At 40.4% G+C, this 17,347-nt stretch overlaps 1 protein-coding gene across 8 annotated transcripts in view; it reads right to left on the reverse strand.

Moving 5' to 3' along the window:
- Positions 1-17,347, reverse strand: part of lrrc4c (leucine rich repeat containing 4C) — a 1,096,970-nt gene that overhangs the window by 484,709 nt on the left and 594,914 nt on the right. The window contains exon 4 of one of the 8 annotated variants that reach the window (XM_062958324.1): positions 13,120-13,181. The exons of the other annotated variants lie outside the window; for them this stretch is intronic. The gene's annotated coding sequence lies outside the window, so the exon portion shown is untranslated. The remainder of the gene's footprint in view (positions 1-13,119; positions 13,182-17,347) is intronic. 8 annotated transcript variants of the gene reach the window in all.

Consider the following 17,347-nt stretch of genomic DNA (forward strand, 5'->3'; position numbering starts at 1 on the left):
GGTGGGATGACTCCCATCACTGGAATGGAGCCATTGAGGGCTATAACCTCTTTCACAGAAATAGAACAAAAGGGAGAGGAGGGGAAGTAGCTTTATATGTCAAAAACAGTTACGTTGCAGAAGAAATGCAAGACTGTAATCCGGGAAACCAGCTTGAAAGCATCTGGATAAGAATCAAGGGAACCGGGACTCAAAAAGATCTTGTCGTGGGTGTCTACTACAGACCTCCGAGTCAGGATGAAGGACTTGATGAAGCCTTCTGTCAACAGCTGACCAAACAGGCACAAAGAAGAGATATAGTAGCCATGGGCGATTTCAATTATTCCGATATCTGCTGGAAAACAAACTCAGCCAAGAGTACAAAGTCCAACAAATTCCTCACTTGCCTTGCAGACAATTTTATGGTCCAGAAGGTAGAAGTGGCAACAAGAGGATCAGCAACTCTTGATCTAATCTTAACAAATGTGGAAGACCTGATCAACACAGTTGAAGTGGTTGGATCCTTAGGGGCAAGTGACCATGTGCTCCTGGAGTTTGCAATACAAAAGAATGCTGAAACTAAGACAAACACACATTCTGGACTTTAAGAGAGCTGACTTCCAAAAAATAAAGGAATTACTGAGCGGCATTCCATGGACGCCAATATTAAAAAACAAGGGAGTTAAGGATGGATGGGAGTTTTTCAAAAGTGAAATACTCAAGGCGCAAATGCAAACAGTGCCAACAAAGAAGAAAAATAAGACAAGTGCAAAGAAGCCAGAATGGATGTCCAAAGAACTTCTAACTGAGCTAAAGCTCAAAAGTGACATGCAAAAGAAGTGGAAAAGGGGAGAAATCACCAAAGAAGAATTCAAACGTATAGCCAACACCTGTAGGGAAAATGTTCGCAAGGCTAAAGCACAAAATGAGCTCAGGCTTGCCAGGGACATAAAAAACAACAAAAAAAGGCTTTTTTGCTTACGTTGGTAGAAAAAGGAAGAAAAAGGAGGTGATAGGGCCTCTGCAAGGAGAAGATGGGGTGATGGCGACAGGGGACAGGGAAAAGGCAGAACTGCTCAATGCCTTCTTTGCCTCGGTCTTCTCACAAAAAGAAAGCCATCTTCAACCTCAGCAACATGGAATGGACGAAGGATTGGGGGAAATCCAACCCCAAATAGGGAAACAAGCTGTCCAGGAACACCTGGCCTCTCTAAACGAATTCAAGTCCCCAGGGCCAGATCAGCTACATCCAAGAGTATTGAAGGAATTAGCGGAAGTTATTTCAGAACCACTGGCAATTATCTTCGAGAGTTCTTGGAGAACGGGAGAAGTCCCAGCAGATTGGAGGAGGGCGAATGTGGTCCCTATCTTCGAGAAGGGAAAAAAGAACGACCCAAACAATTACCGTCCGGTCAGCCTCACATCGATACCAGGCAAGATTCTGGAAAAGATCATCAAGGAAGTGGTCTGCGAACACTTAGAAACAAATGCGGTCATTGCTAATAGTCAACACGGATTTACCAAAAATAAGTCATGCCAGACTAATCTGATCTCTTTTTTCGATAGAGTTACGAGTTGGGTTGATACAGGGAATGCTGTGGATGTAGCCTACCTGGATTTCAGTAAGGCCTTCGACAAAGTCCCCCACGACCTTCTGGCAAATAAACTAGTAAAATGTGGGCTAGACAAAACTACGGTTAGGTGGATCTGCAATTGGCTAAGCGAACGAACCCAAAGGGTGCTCACCAATGCGTCATCTTCATCATGGAAAGAAGTGACAAGTGGAGTGCCGCAGGGCTCCGTCCTGGGCCCGGTTCTGTTCAACATCTTTATTAATGACTTAGACGAAGGGTTAGAAGGCACGATCATCAAGTTTGCAGACGACACAAAACTGGGAGGGATAGCCAACACTCCAGAAGACAGAAGCAGAATTCAAAACGATCTTGACAGACTAGAGAGATGGGCCGAAACTAACAAAATGAAGTTCAACAGGGACAAATGCAATATACTTCATTTCGGCAGAAAAAATGAAAATCAAAGATACAGAATGGGGGACGCCTGGCTTGACAGCAGTGTGTGCAAAAAAAGACCTTGGAGTCCTTGTGGACAACAAGTAAAACATGAGCCAACAATGTGATGCAGCAGCTAAAAAAGCCAACGGGATTCTGGCCTGCATCAATAGGGGTATAGTGTCTAGATCCAGGGAAGTCATGCTCCCCCTCTATTCTGCCTTGGTCAGACCCCACCTGGCATACTGCGTCGAATTCTGGGCACCACAGTTGAAGGGAGATGTTGACAAGCTGGAAAGCGTCCAGAGGAGGGCGACTAAAATGATTAAGGGTCTGGAGAACAAGCCCTATGAGGAGCGGCTTAAAGAGCTTGGCATGTTTAGCCTGCAGAAGAGAAGGCTGAGAGGAGACATGATAGCCATGTACAAATTCGTGAAGGGAAGTCATAGGGAGGAGGGAGCAAGCTTGTTTTCTGCTGCCCTGCAGACTAGGACACGGAACAATGGCTTCAAACTACAGGAAAGGAGATTCCACCTGATCATCAGGAAGAACTTACTCACTGTGAGAGCTGTTCGACAGTGGAACTCTCTCCCCTGGGCTGTGGTGGAGGCTCCTTGCTTGGAGGCTTTTAAGCAGAGGCTGGATGGCTATCTGTTGGGGGTGCTTTGAATGCGATTTCCTGCTTCTTGGCAGGGGGTTAGACTGGATGGCCCATGAGGTCTCTTCCAACTCTACTATTCTATGATTCTATGATTCTATGACTCCCATCACTGGAATGTAGCAATTGAGGGCTATAACCTCTTTCACAGAAATAGAACAAAGGGGAGAGGAGGGGGAGTAGCTTTATATGTCAAAAACAGTTATGTTGCAGAAGAAATGCAAGACTGTAATCTGGGAAACCAGCTTGAAAGCATCTGGATAAGAATCAAGGGAACCCGGACTCAAAAAGATCTCGTCGTGGGTGTCTACTACAGACCTCCAAGTCAGGATGAAGGACTTGATGAAGCCTTCTGTCAGCAGCTGACCAAACAGGCACAAAGAAGAGATGTAGTAGTCATGGGCGACTTCAACTATCCTGGTATCTGCTGGAAAACAAACTCGGCCAAGAGCACAAAGTCCAACAAATTCCTCACTTGCCTTGCAGACAATTTTATGGTCCAGAAGGTAGAGGAGGCAACAAGGGGATCAGCAACTCTTGATCTAATCTTAACAAATGTGGAAGACCTGATCAAAACAGTAGAAGTCGTCAGATCATTAGGGTCAAGTGACCATGTGCTCCTGCAGTTTATGATACAATGGAAGGCTGAAACTAAGACAAGTCAAACACGCATTCTGGACTTTAAGAGAGCTGACTTCCAAAAAATGAAGGAAATACTGAGCAGCATTCCATGGACGCCAATATTAAAAGACAAGGGAGTTAACGATGGATAGGAGTTTTTTAAAAGTGAAATACTCAAGGCGCAAATGCAAACAGTGCCAACAAAGAAAAAAAAAATATGGCACGTGCGAAGAAGCAAGAATGGATGTCCAAAGAACTTCTAACTGAGCTAAAACGCAAAAGTGACATGCACAAGAAGTGGAAAATTGGAGAAATCACCAAAGAAGAATTCAAACATATAGCCAACTCCTGTAGGGAAAATGTTCGCAAGGCTAAAGCGCAAAATGAGCTCAGGCTTGCCAGGGACATTCAAAACAACAAAAAAGGCTTTTTTGCTTACGTTGGTAGAAAAAGGAAGAAAAAGGAGGCGATAGGGTCTCTGCGAGGAGAAGATGGGGTGATGGCGACAGGGGACAGGGAAAAGGCAGAACTGCTTAATGCCTTCTTTGCCTTCTCACAAAAAGAAAGCCATCTTCAACCTCAGCAACATGAAATGGATGAAGGATTTTGGGAAATCCAACCCCAAATAGGGAAACAAGCTGTCCAGGAACACCTGGCCACTCTAAACGAATTCAAGTCGCCAGGGCCAGATCAACTACATCCAAGAGTACTGAAGGAACTAGCGGAAGTTATTTCAGAACCACTGGCAATCATATTTGAGAGTTCTTGGAGAACGGGAGAAGTCCCAGCAGATTGGAGGAGGGCAAATGTGGTCCCTGTCTTCAAGAAGGGAAAAAAGAATGACCCAAACAATTACCGTCCGGTCAGCCTCACGTCGATACCAGGCAAGATTCTGGAAAAGATCATTAAGGAAGTGGTCTGCAAACACTTAGAAACAGATGCAGTCATTGCTAATAGTCAACACGGATTTACCAAAAACAAGTCATGTCAGACTAATCTGATCTCTTTTTTCGACAGAGTTACGAGTTGGGTTGATACAGGGAATGCTGTGGATGTAGCGTACCTGGATTTCAGTAAGGCCTTCGACAAAGTCCCTCACAACCTTCTGGCAAACAAACTAGTAAAATGTGGGCTAGACAAAACTACAGTTAGGTGGATCTGTAATTGGCTAAGCGAACGAACCCAAAGGGTGCTCACCAATGCATCGTCTACATCTTGGAAAGAAGTCACGAGTGGAGAGCCGCAGGGTTCTGTCCTGGGCCCGGTTCTGTTCAACATCTTTAATAATGACTTAGACGAAGGGTTAGAAGGCACGATCATCAAGTTTGCAGACAACACCAAACTGGGAGGGATAGCCAACACTCCAGAAGACAGAAGCAGAATTCAAAACGATCTTGACAGACTAGAGAGATGGGCCGAAAAGAAGTTCAACAGGGACAAATGCAAGACACTTCACTTCGGCAGAAAAAATGGAATGCAAAGATACAGAATGGGGGACACCTGGCTAGACAGCAGTACTTGTGAAAAAGATCTTGGAGTCCTTGTGGACAACAAGTTAGACATGAGCCAACAATGTGATGCGGCTGCTAAGAAAGCCAATGGGATTCTGGCCTGCATCAATAGGGGAATAGCGTCTAGATCCAGGGAAGTCATGCTACCCCTCTATTCTGCCTTGGTCAGACCACACCTGGAATACTGTGTCCAATTCTGGGCACCACAGTTGAAGGGAGATGTTGACAAGCTGGAAAGCGTCCAGAGGAAGGCGACTAAAATGATCAAAGGTATGGAGAACAAGCCCTATGAGGAGAGGCTTAAAGAACTGGGCATGTTTAGCCTGCAGAAGAGAAGGCTGAGAGGAGACATGATAGCCATGTACAAATATGTGAGGGGAAGTCATAGGGAGGAGGGAGCAAGCTTGTTTTCTGCTGCCCTGCAGACTAGGACACGGAACAATGGCTTCAAACTACAGGAAAGGAGATTCCACCTGAACATCAGGAAGAACTTCCTCACTGTGAGAGCTGTTCGGCAGTGGAACTCTCTCCCCCGGACTGTGGTGGAGGATCCTTCTTTGGAGGCTTTTAAACAGAGGCTGGATGGTCATTTGTCGGGGGTGCTATGAATGCGATTTCCTGCTTCTTGGCAGGGGGTTGGACTGGATGGCCCATGAGGTCTCTTCCAACTTTACTATTCTATGATTCTATGATTCTATGATTCATGACAAGCATCGGATTTATGGTCATAGCTGGACAAAAGGAAACTGAGGCAGTACCTCTTGAAATATTCAATTTTACTTCTACCCCAGCCTCTTTCACTCAATGTGGCAACAACTCCATTCATTCCCTCTTGGAGCAGCTTTCCTTTGTGGAGCTGAGTATAACTGGGGTTGGGATAGGGTGGAGTAGTGGTGAGCCATCACATGTCACTCTTGAGGCTTATCATAAAATGACCTCTGCGACTGTGGGTTACAAGCATTTAAAACCTTTGTCAGCCATAGAAATCAAACTCTCTCAGTGCAAGAGAAGGGTTTAAAATTAGAAGCTAGACAAACCAACCAATCCCAACTCATCTAATCCTATGAAACAGGAGGATACAGGGGAGATGTTGCCATCTAGACCCAAACGTTGCTCCTTCTGATATTTTGGACTTTGTCTCCCAGAATTCATGATTGCTGGTAATGTTGGCTGAAGCTTCTGGGAACCACAGATCTAGAGGCATGTCTGCAGAAGAGCTAGTTAGGACAGTCAGAGATAAAATGAAAGCCAGTTAGGAAGGGATGAATGATAAGATCTGGATAGGGCTTGTGAACTAGGAAGGTAGAGAAATCAGGGGGGTTCATGCTTTGCTTGATTATTATAGAATAGAAGATCTTCACTACTTTTATTTTCTATAACTTTGTCTGGCTGTTTTTGTTGACAACTTAATTCACTTGTCCAGAATAGAGTCACTTTGAGCCCCAATTCCCATTTCCTAGAAGGGATCCTAATGGTAAAAAGGCAAGATAAGTAATTGAAGCCAGAAGTTTAGAACTGAAGGACTGGGATTCCTTCCTAGAGAGGAATATAAGATCTCCTCTGAAAAAATCCTGTCAAGAAAATCCTATGATAGGGTCACCATACATTGGCATTGACTTGAAGGCATGCAGCTACAACAACGGATGTCTTTTGCTGTCATCCTGGAAATGCATCTAAAGTGAGTACAGACAAACACATTTGCTGTTTGATATTTGCCCTAGGTACCTTTAGTCCCATTCACCAACTTGTCATTCTAAAACAACACACAGGAAGAGTATTCAACTCTTCCTTGTCTCTCACCAAAGAATGAAAACGGTTTTTGACTTGATGTCAGGGTGTACAACAGGCAGGAAGAGAGTGATGAGATCAGCTTGAAAGCTTTCTGTTATACAAACAAGAAGCGAAGGCATTTCTCTGTCTCACCATCAAACTCACACCCACTCCAAGGGAAGGTGACCTCTATAAAAGGAAAGCTGTTTCCCCCCTGAATGACAGAAAGAGAAGTCAAAATTGAAAGGGCTTGAAATGGCATTTCAGCCCTTTGGTCTCTAAAGTGCCTGAGAACATGTGGAGAAACTAGAAAGGTGTTCCCATCCTACAAAACCTTAGTAATACAGCAGGGATAGGTGAATCAATGTATTTTCAGCAGATTTTATAAATATTACTTTTTGGATAGCTCGCATAATCCATTACGAAGCATGGTTATATTAGTGGGGCATCCTAAGAGCTACAGCAGTAACTTTTAACAAGTTTCTGATTTCTAGTCTATCTCACATGCACTTACATTTATCATACATTTCACCTTTTTTCTCAATCTGCAAGAAAAATTACACAATCAGTGGCAACATTTATATTTTAATAGGCATTTTCTGACACCATTTTGCAATTTTAGCAATATTTTACTTTAAGGCATGTATTTAATTGAGTGCATTGCTGTATCCTGCTAGTGGAAGAGTTGGTTCAAGAATATCTATCTATATAAAAGAGTGATGGCATCAGGGCAGTGGACAAAACAACAAAACTACAGGTCCCCCAACCTCAAAATTTGACAACACAACCCATCATCCACGGCTCTAGGTTGATACGACAAAAAGAAAAGAAAAATAAAGTCCTAATTAGAGATAGAGGAATAATTGTTTTTATCCAATTGCTGCCAGTTACAAGGCTAAGTTCCGCCCACTTGGTTTCCTAGCAACTTACTCAGTCCAGAGGACAGGCACAATTAGGCCTCACTTAGACCTCTTCCACAGATTATCTAATTTGCACTGGATTATATGGCAGTGTAGACTCAAGGCCCTTCCACACAGCTATATTACCCATTTATAATTTTATATTATCTGCTTGGCACTGGATTATCTTGACTCCACACTGCCATATAATCCACTTCAATGTGCATTTTATACAGCTGTGTAGAAGGGGCCTCATATAATCCAGTTCTAAGCAGATAATATAAGATTATAAATATACAGTAGAGTCTCACTTATCCAACATAAGCAGGCTGGCAGAACGTTGGATAAGTGAATAAGTTGGATAATAAGAAGGGATTCAGAAAAAGCCAATTAAACGTCAAATTAGGTAATGATTATACAAATTAAGCACCAAACATCATGTTATACAACAAATTGGACATAAAAAGTAGTTCCATGTGCAGTAATGCTATGTAGTAATTACTGTATTTACAAGTTTAGCATCAAAATATCCCAATGACTTTAAAACATTGACTACAAAAACATTGACCACTAAAAGGCAGACTGCATTGGATAATCCAGAACACTGGATAAGCGAATGTTGGATAAGTGAGATTCTACTGTAATATGAAATAATTACTGTGGTAATCCAGTCCAACCCAATTCTGCCATGGAGGACACAATCCAAGCATGCCCAACAGATGGCCACCCAGCCTCTCAATAATAATAATAATAATAATAATAATAATAATAATAATAATAAGAAGAAGAAGAAGAAGAAGAAGAAGAAGATCACACAATCATAAGGTTAGGAGATACCCCTAAGGATCATCCCGTTCAACTTCCTTCTACCATGCAGGACGACACAAACCAAGCACTCCTGACAGATGGCCAGCCAGCCTCTGAAGAAGAAGAAGAAGAAGAAGAAGAAGAAGAAGAAGAAGAAGAAGAAGAAGAAGAAGAAGAAGAAGATCATACAATCCTAAGGTTAGCAGATACCCCTAAGGATCATCCAGTGAAACTTCCTTATATCATGCAGGAGGACACAATTCAATCACTCCTGACAGATGGCCATCCAATATCTGCACAATAATAATACACATCGAATCATAGCATCAGACAGTTAGGAAACACCCCTAAAAGCCATCCAGCCCAACCTAATTCTGCCATGCAGGACACAATCCAAGCACTCTTGACAGATGGCCACCCAGCCTCTCAATACTAATACTATTTATAATAATAATAATAATAATAATAATAATAATAATAATAATAATAATAATAATAATAACAACATCATCATACAATCCTAAGGTTTGGAGTGACCCCTAAGGATCATCCAGATCAACTTCCTTCTACCATGCAGGAGGACACAATCCAAGCACTCCTGACAGATGGCCATCCAGCCTCTACATAATAATGATGAAGATGAAGATGATGATGATGATAATAATAAAAGAAGCATAGAATCCAAGAATTTGGAGAGATCCCTAAGGGCCATCCAGCCCAACCCTTTCTACTATGCAGCAGGACACAATCCAAGCATTCACAACACATGGACAACGTATAAATACTATACAATACTACACAGGGACATAGACCCCCCTCTACCCTCACCACTTTCACAGTACACAAACAACCAAATGCATACTAAACATAAAGACAACCATACAACAGACATTCAATACCACCACTACCTTAACAATTTCTCACCAACACCACCAGGCAACGCCACAGCAACGCGTGGCCGTGCACAGCTTATATATATATATATATATATATATATATATATATATATATATAATTAAAAAGTGAAATATTAGTGAAATACAAAATTATGTACAAAGCCCTACTCCTCCCAGTGAAAACAAAGAGCTATGTTTTTGCTAGGGCTTTTGGTTTATCAGTGTTTACCAGGAGCAAGTGCAATAAATCCAAATTGAAAACAACCCCATTCTTATTTTGCAATACAGTTGCTTGACACTTTATAATGGATGCTATGCAGTGGCAACACATGTTCAGAGATGGCTTCTTATGAGCTATTGGACAATTTTGCACAGTTGGTTGTCCTCAAATTATCTATCATAGAGATATATAACCATCTCCTAATGATGTCATTTTATTTGTTAAATATGTCATCTCAAATAGTGCTAGAAAAAATAAATGAGTATTCAGTTTTCCAAAATATTAGGTGTAAAATGTACAATCATTTTCTTCAAATAAAACTTTAAACATGTTTCCCAATCCCAGCAAAACTTCACAAGTACACTGTTTAGGCTGTGTATGCAGTTTGACTATTTGAAAATAACTTTTCACTTACACATTGATCTCAGAATTAAGTTCTCTAGAAATCCTCAAACCTGATCTCCTGCGAAAGTTAAAATGTGCACCAACACTTGTATAGCTTAATGAAAAAAATGTGAAATATAAACAAACCATTGTTTCCTGTCTTTGTAGTTCTCATGGTAAAAAGACAAATAGCTTTTAGATTTTTAAAATAAGAAAATGGTTTGCATCTTCAAACACATACATGAATGCAAGGAGATATATCCAGCAAAGCTTTTGCTATAGGTACATTTCACTTTTGTTTCCTGAACAATATGAGAATTTGTGAGTGTTGAGGTCCATTCATACACTGATGCTGTCAATTTTTCTTCTCTGTGGGTCCCTCCAGACTATAATCAAGTTGCACGGAGTAGTCATATGAAAAATAATCAATGTTAACTGCAAGGATAAAGCCACCAGCAGTGCCTATCAGTGATGGTGTGTTTTCTGCACATAGAGATACAAGGTAAAAAAAAGAAAACACATACTATGGGAGGAGAATCACAGCCATATTAAATAAACTTTGCCCATAAATTTCTGAATGATTTGGTTACCTATCAGAAAAAAATTAGTATAGAATTCAGTAGTATTAAATGGGGAGATGAAGGGGAGAAAAAATGACAAGCAAAATGTCACTTTATAATTGGATCCAGCAACTAAAAGGTTGCCCCTCGATGGATTGTCACCTTGGCGTGGTGAGGGGGCTTGCGTGTTCTAATGAACCTGCGGGCACAACCACGGGAGCCACACACTCCCAGGAGTGGCCACAGGGGAAGATCCAGACCAAGAACAATCCAAAGACAAAAAGACCTCAACGGCGGAGCAGGCGGAGGATAACATGGTACAGCTGGCGCAGCTGGCTAGTAACCAGCTGCTATAAATCACTACTGACCGAGAGGTCATGAGTTCGAAGCCCGGGTCGGGTTAAGCCTCCGACCATTTAAAAAAATAGCCTCCGACCATTTAAAAAAAAATTGCTGTTGACCTAGCAGCCCCGAAAGACAGTTGCATCTGTCAAGTAGGGAAAATTTAGGTACACTTTATGCGGGAGGCTAATTTAACTAATCTACAACACCATAAAACTGCTCACGAGGAAAAGAATGAGGAAGAACAGCCACCAATGGACGGTGAAGCAACAGCTCCCCTGTGGCCGGAATCGTGAAGCTGGAAAGATGTTAAAATGCCTCTGTGTCTGTCTAAAACTGAATGTTGTTTGTCTGTTGGCATTGAATGTTTGCCATATATGTGTTCATTGTAATCCGCCCTGAGTCCCCTTCGGGGTAGGAAGGGCGGAATATAAATACTGTAAATAAATAAATGTTACAATGGCTGTGAAGGTGGAAGAAGGCTGCAACAGACTGAGAAGCCACTCTCGTTGTGTTAATCACACCACTGCTGGGACCTCACTCTGTGAAGACTGTGTGTTGACCGGCCGTGCACCGACCTCCACACATTAAAAAAAATCACACACAGGCATCTTCCAAGAAATGGAGGACCATCATCCTCTAACTACGAGGGATCGCCTAAGTAAGAAAGTAAAAGGTTTATATTGATTGTACAGTATATTTTCTTTTTAATTGATAATTTAATTGGTCTATATGTTATGCATTTTAAATTATGGTATCTGTTGTATTTTAAATTATTTTATATTTATTTCATTTGCATACTATCTTTATCTCAGAGTGGGACCAAAATATGTTGCTGTTCCTATCATTCCAGAGACTTTGAGGGAAACAGGATGCCTGCCATAGATGTGGGTGAAATGTTAGGAGAGAATGCTTCTGGAACATGGCCATACAGCCCGGAAGACTGACAGTAACCCAATAATAAAATTAGTGCAAAGCTGTTGTTTCTTCCTCAATATCTTGTAATGAATGATAGAAAAGGTGATGGCAGAAAATATGTATTTAAAAATGAGAATAAAAGAAACACTATGACAGAATAAACCATTCCCTCCAAACAATAGGTCAACAATAAACTTTCCCAAGCCTAATATACTGGATGACAACTATGGAGAGACAAGTAGAATTAAAGGATGACATCCAGATTGAGATAAAGATATATTTATCTGGGGAACTAAATGCAAGGAATGATTTCTTCATTTTTTAAATTTAAGTTGGATTATGTTTAATGAATTACATTAAATGGACGAATGGTTACTTCATTGTTACTGTATACTGTTTGTGAAAGATGAGTGTTGCATGAATATCCTCATAAGTCCTCACAAACTGTGAATTTAAAACCAAAACAGCATATAATAGATCAGTCCTCTAGAAGCTCCAGCCAGTTTAGTGAACTGTGAAGAATTCTGGGAGATGAAATCCCAAATGTCAAGACTAAAGACTGGGAACCAAGGTACTAGAGCTCTGTTTGGAGCCTGATGTGGTTTAGATTATGACCCAAATTCAACTCGTACCTAAGCCAACCTCGTACATTATTTTTTTTCCAGGGAGGCACCTAACTCTCATATAGTTCTGTGTTCTCACACTATCCCTTTGAACTGTGCTAAAGCTCTTAAGAGCCACCCCAAGGTTCAGGGTACAGTTGCACTGAAAAGCTCAGCTGAAATCCAGAAGTAATAACCAGAAGCGCTACACTAAGAGGCTGTATTGTGGCCACTGGATGGAAAGCAACAGATGCTAGTGACGGGAAGACATCTGTCACTATTTGCTCTGACAAAACATTATAGCATTGAAGTGGGAGAACCCCTAGATATACACAGTTCAGTGGTCTCATACTATGCCTTGCTGCACTTTGATTGGATAATCTTAGTATGAATCTTGCCCTGGAGAAATAATGACACTTAACAAATCCAGTTCTCCTCTTACTTGCTGTCACCTCACCACAGCATTTTCCTTGTATGGTTATGTTACAGATAATACCAATATACTGTATCTCCCACCACCAATCAATCTGAATGGATGTGAATTGCTTTGTCCCAGGATTATCTGACATGGATCTCTATCAGGCTTTCATGATCAGATTTGGACCTCATTCTTATCATTCTTAATCAATCAGATTTCTTTTAGGATTGGTTTAAAGTATAGCCCTAAATAATGCAATGTATTTTAAAACAGCAATAAAACAACAGAAGCTGTTCAAACCAGTTTGACATTCTAAAATAGGACAAGGATTTGATTTTTTTTAAAGTAAAGATAAGGCTGCTCAATTTACATTTCAACAAGATACTACACATAAGATGCTTTGGATGTAAATACTGAATCTAATTCTGGTTTCATACAAATACCTATTATATCACATTAGAGTTTAAAAAATTGACTAGACCAGGGGTACTCAAATTTTGATCCCCCAAATGTTTAGGATTTTACCTCCCAGAATTCCTGAGTATAGCCATGCTGCAGGGACTTCTGAGATGTATCATCTAAAACATCTGGAAGACAAAAGATTTGGAAGCATATGCATTAGACAATTGCAGATTTCACAAAGACATGTTTCAGGGCTTTCCGAGTTAATGGTGAATGGGAAAATGCATACACTTCCATCATTGATTCTGGCACCATGAGTGTCCCTAATGCAGGACAGGAAACTACAAGTCCTGCTATAAGCCACAATTGACACAGGAAACACAGCCAATGTTGGGAACTGTTGAGAATTGTGGGTTCAACAATGCCTGGAAATCTATATGATTAGAGATGACAATAAAATCTGGCACACAATTTTCTGATACTGGATTATTTCCTGTTATGAAGGAGTGACATTTTCAGGTCATAATTCCTTTTCTCAGACAGAGGTGGTCCTCTTGAAATTTACAGAGATATTTTACATGTGTGTTTTTCGATAACAGTGTGCTCCTTTTGAAAAATGATGAAAAAGAGAAATAAAAAATAGAGGAGAAAAATGCACATTTTGCATATTAAAATACACATATTTTTGTATTAGAGTGTGTTATAGAAAATGTGTATTATTTTTCTGTTATTTCTCCCACAAAATCTACTATTATAAAAAAAATCTGTTATGTGCACTGATCAAGTAAAATATATGTGGGTTTGATTATATTTGTTTCATGTAATACTACATAATACTCCCTCCTCTGCTATAGAGGTTTGGAAGGTGAGATAGAAATATTTACATAGATACATAACACATGTATATATTAGAGAATAATACTGTTTAAAGAAAAATATGTAATGACAGAACAAGGGAAAATGAAACTTTGGGCAACAGCTATTTTTATAACAATTGCAATAGGAGTTGCAGTGGGAAGTAAAATGACTTGTTCTAGTTTCATGCATCATTTCCCTATGCACAAGGAATATTAAATAAACAGTGCCTTGTACTTGCTATTGAGAGTAAGTGTTTCAGCATGCTACATCAAGCCTAATCTTAATCAGAATATATATTCATGATTCATGGTTTTCTTCACTGGTGAAACAAGGACTTCTGAGGACATCAACGTTTATTCAATATTCAAACAAACTAATATTACTAATAGGTAAACAGTAATGACTATATGAAAGCTGGACCAGCTTTGAAAGACTTACTCTATTTTTATTCTCCAGTCCCTAAAGTGAAATTTGAGGAAGTTGCACCACACTATTACTACTATAAGATGAAAATACATGTTAGAGTTCAGCAGTTCAAAAATAGGAGTCCCAAGACTGGGCTGTGATAGGCATTTTCTCACATGCTATTTCTTAAGCAGCCTTTGAAAATACTGGAAACAATGGATATTTGGTCTGTTTCAGAATTCATTCTGTCCAACTTCTTTCTAGTCTATTTTCTGAGCAGTAAAGAATGATGAGATCTTAGAAACAGACATCATTGTCATGATACATACATGGTTAATTATTCAGTTAAAACATCTAGGGTTTATCTACATTAATGATGATGATGATGATGTGCTTATCTCAGATTCTGCACGTGGGGACTTTCTGGCAAATATCCTAGTTTTTATTTGGTCTTAACTCATATTTGCTCAACTTCAAGCAGAGTTGAGAGATCTTCCAAGGATTGTAAAAAAACCTCTGAGGTATCCTATGGCTTCACAGCTGTCTGAGTAGCTAGACTGGGTACGTTTTATCCTGATCCAATATCCATATAAACACCACTTACACCAGCACCCTTTCCCTGTCCTAATCAGTATGGGGGCAGGATATGCATCATCTGTATTACTACCACTTATCACTGGTCATGGAGCTCCCTGAAAGTGCCTGCTGATCACAGTTGTATCTGCTGAGGTCAGAATGTAGTGCCTGTGTGATCTCCAAGGAAGAGGGATTCACTCTACCACCTCCTTAAGATCATACAAGAATCCCATTGCTTTCATTACCAGTCAGGAAGAAACCAGCCTACTTTTATCAAGACTAAGGTTAGCAAACATGCCTATGTGACCAACAGTATTCAGATAGTGCATTTCAAAGCTTTGGACCTTTAGTCTTTCACCGCATCTGAGAGTCTGTGCCAAATACTTAATTTTCCTTGATTCACATGGATTTGAAGGTTTCCTATCCAACTCTTTTCTTGTTGAATAGAAGGAAAACTAGTAAGTTCATTATGCTGAATTGCAGAAGGAGGTCTCAGGAGATCTCTCCTGGAAATCTTCTTTGTATAAAATGGAAGATGAACTCTTAGGAGGAGAACATGACATTCCACCCTCCTCCCCAAATGAGTGAGTATGGGAACTTTAAATATCATAGCTTTCAACTGAATAAGATGTGCCAGACACATACACACACGGAAATACACACACACACATACGGGATAGTGGGCAAGTAGTGTAGGTAACACATCCACTCCAGCAAGCAGAACATCTCAGATCATTGGAAATGGGAGGTGGGCAAAGTTTACAGTGTGAAGGGTTCCAAAGGGTTTCAAAAATGTGGATGCCAAGGTAACTTTGGGAACCATTCTTACCAAGATTTTTGCCCATCTTCCACCCATACATACATGAATGAATGTACACACCGAAAGTGACCATCCACCAATCTTTCCTCCCCTTCAACCACCCCTCCCTCTAGTCCCACCTCAAACCCATTTTGGGGCATAGAATACATGCAGCAAGAAGAACTCATGCAGTAAAAATCATTAGCTCATGCAGTAAAAATCAGTGTGCTTTCTGAAGACTAGCTGAAAACATGAGCTTCAGCAAAGGAATAGTAGAGCTCCCATGCTGCAAAATTTGCAAAGTACAGGAGAGTAGTGTTCTATCTCTCTCTCTCTCTCTCTCTCTCTCTCAAAAAAAAGATACCTTTTTTCTTCTACTGGTCTCAACAACACATTTCAGTTTTCCAATTCATATTATAAAATCAAAATCGATTGCCACATGTCAAAAAGTGGTTGATGAAAACAGAAAAGAATCCCTTCATTTAACTTGACAACAGCAAGATCCACTAAAGCCACTGAAGTGGTTTATAATCCATAAGCAGAAAAAAACTGGCATGGTTCAATGCAGAATCTCAAGTCTTAATAGAAGAAAACATGCCTGCTGGGAAAGACTGGGATACTATTTTTTTTTTCAACCACAATTGACAGGTCGATTCTACTTTTCTAGGTTTCATCTTCTCACCACAGTAATAAAAATTGGCTAGAATAATCTATCATGGTGTACATTGTGTACATTTACATATATTTACCTGCATAGCAGAGGAGCTAAGAAACTGTTAATGAATTGCAAAGATGTGTCATGGGACAACGGGAAGAATGCCCAATGTATATTAGTACACCTTAGTCAATGTTCTGTTGTACAGCAATCACTTTGCTGGCTCTCCTACATAGTAATGTCAATAGTGGTCCTTTACTGGATATGGGCATTATGGAACTACCCAATTCTAATTCCTGCAAACATAAATCCATTTTCAAAGATATACATCTCTGAAACAATTTTGGCTGTTCATTTTTGTTTCATAAAATTATTATATCAACCTGTATATCACAAGATCTCGAGACAATGAAAAATAAATAGAATTAGAATGGTGTAGAGTAACTGCAAACAATTTTAAACAATAAAAAGAGTCTAAAACTGTATTAAGATGAGGTCTGAAACTGCCCCCAAATAGAATCTACTTGACAAATGTGGATGCAAAAAACCTTGGGAAGTCTGACTTGGCCACGGTAGTCCATGCTCTTGCTACATTCCGAATGGATTACTGCAAAACGTTGTATGTGGGGTTGCCTTTGAAGACTGTTCAGAAGCTTCAAATAGTCCAATGGGTGGCAGCCAGATTGCTCACTGACGTACAGGGAGCATACCACCTCCACTGTTACTTTAGCTCCACTGGCTGGCAATCTGCTAATGAGCACAATTCAAAGTGCTGGCTTTAGCCTATAAAGCCCTAAATGGTTCCGGCCCAGCTTACCTATCCGAACGTATCTCCCTTTATGATCAACCTCGGAGGTTAAGATCATCAGGGGTGGCCCTGCTCTCGGTCCCACCACTCTCACAAGCACGATTAATGGGGATGAGAGACAGGGCCTTCTCAGTGGTGGCCCCTCATCTGTGAAATCCTCCAATGAATTCAGAATGGCACCCTCCATCCTGTCTTTCAGGAAAAAAACTTAAGACATGGCTATGGAACCAAGCATTCAAGCAGTAATTAT

This window comes from Anolis carolinensis, chromosome 1 (assembly GCF_035594765.1).
Source record: "Anolis carolinensis isolate JA03-04 chromosome 1, rAnoCar3.1.pri, whole genome shotgun sequence".
In the NCBI taxonomy this organism is placed as follows: domain Eukaryota; kingdom Metazoa; phylum Chordata; class Lepidosauria; order Squamata; family Dactyloidae; genus Anolis; species Anolis carolinensis.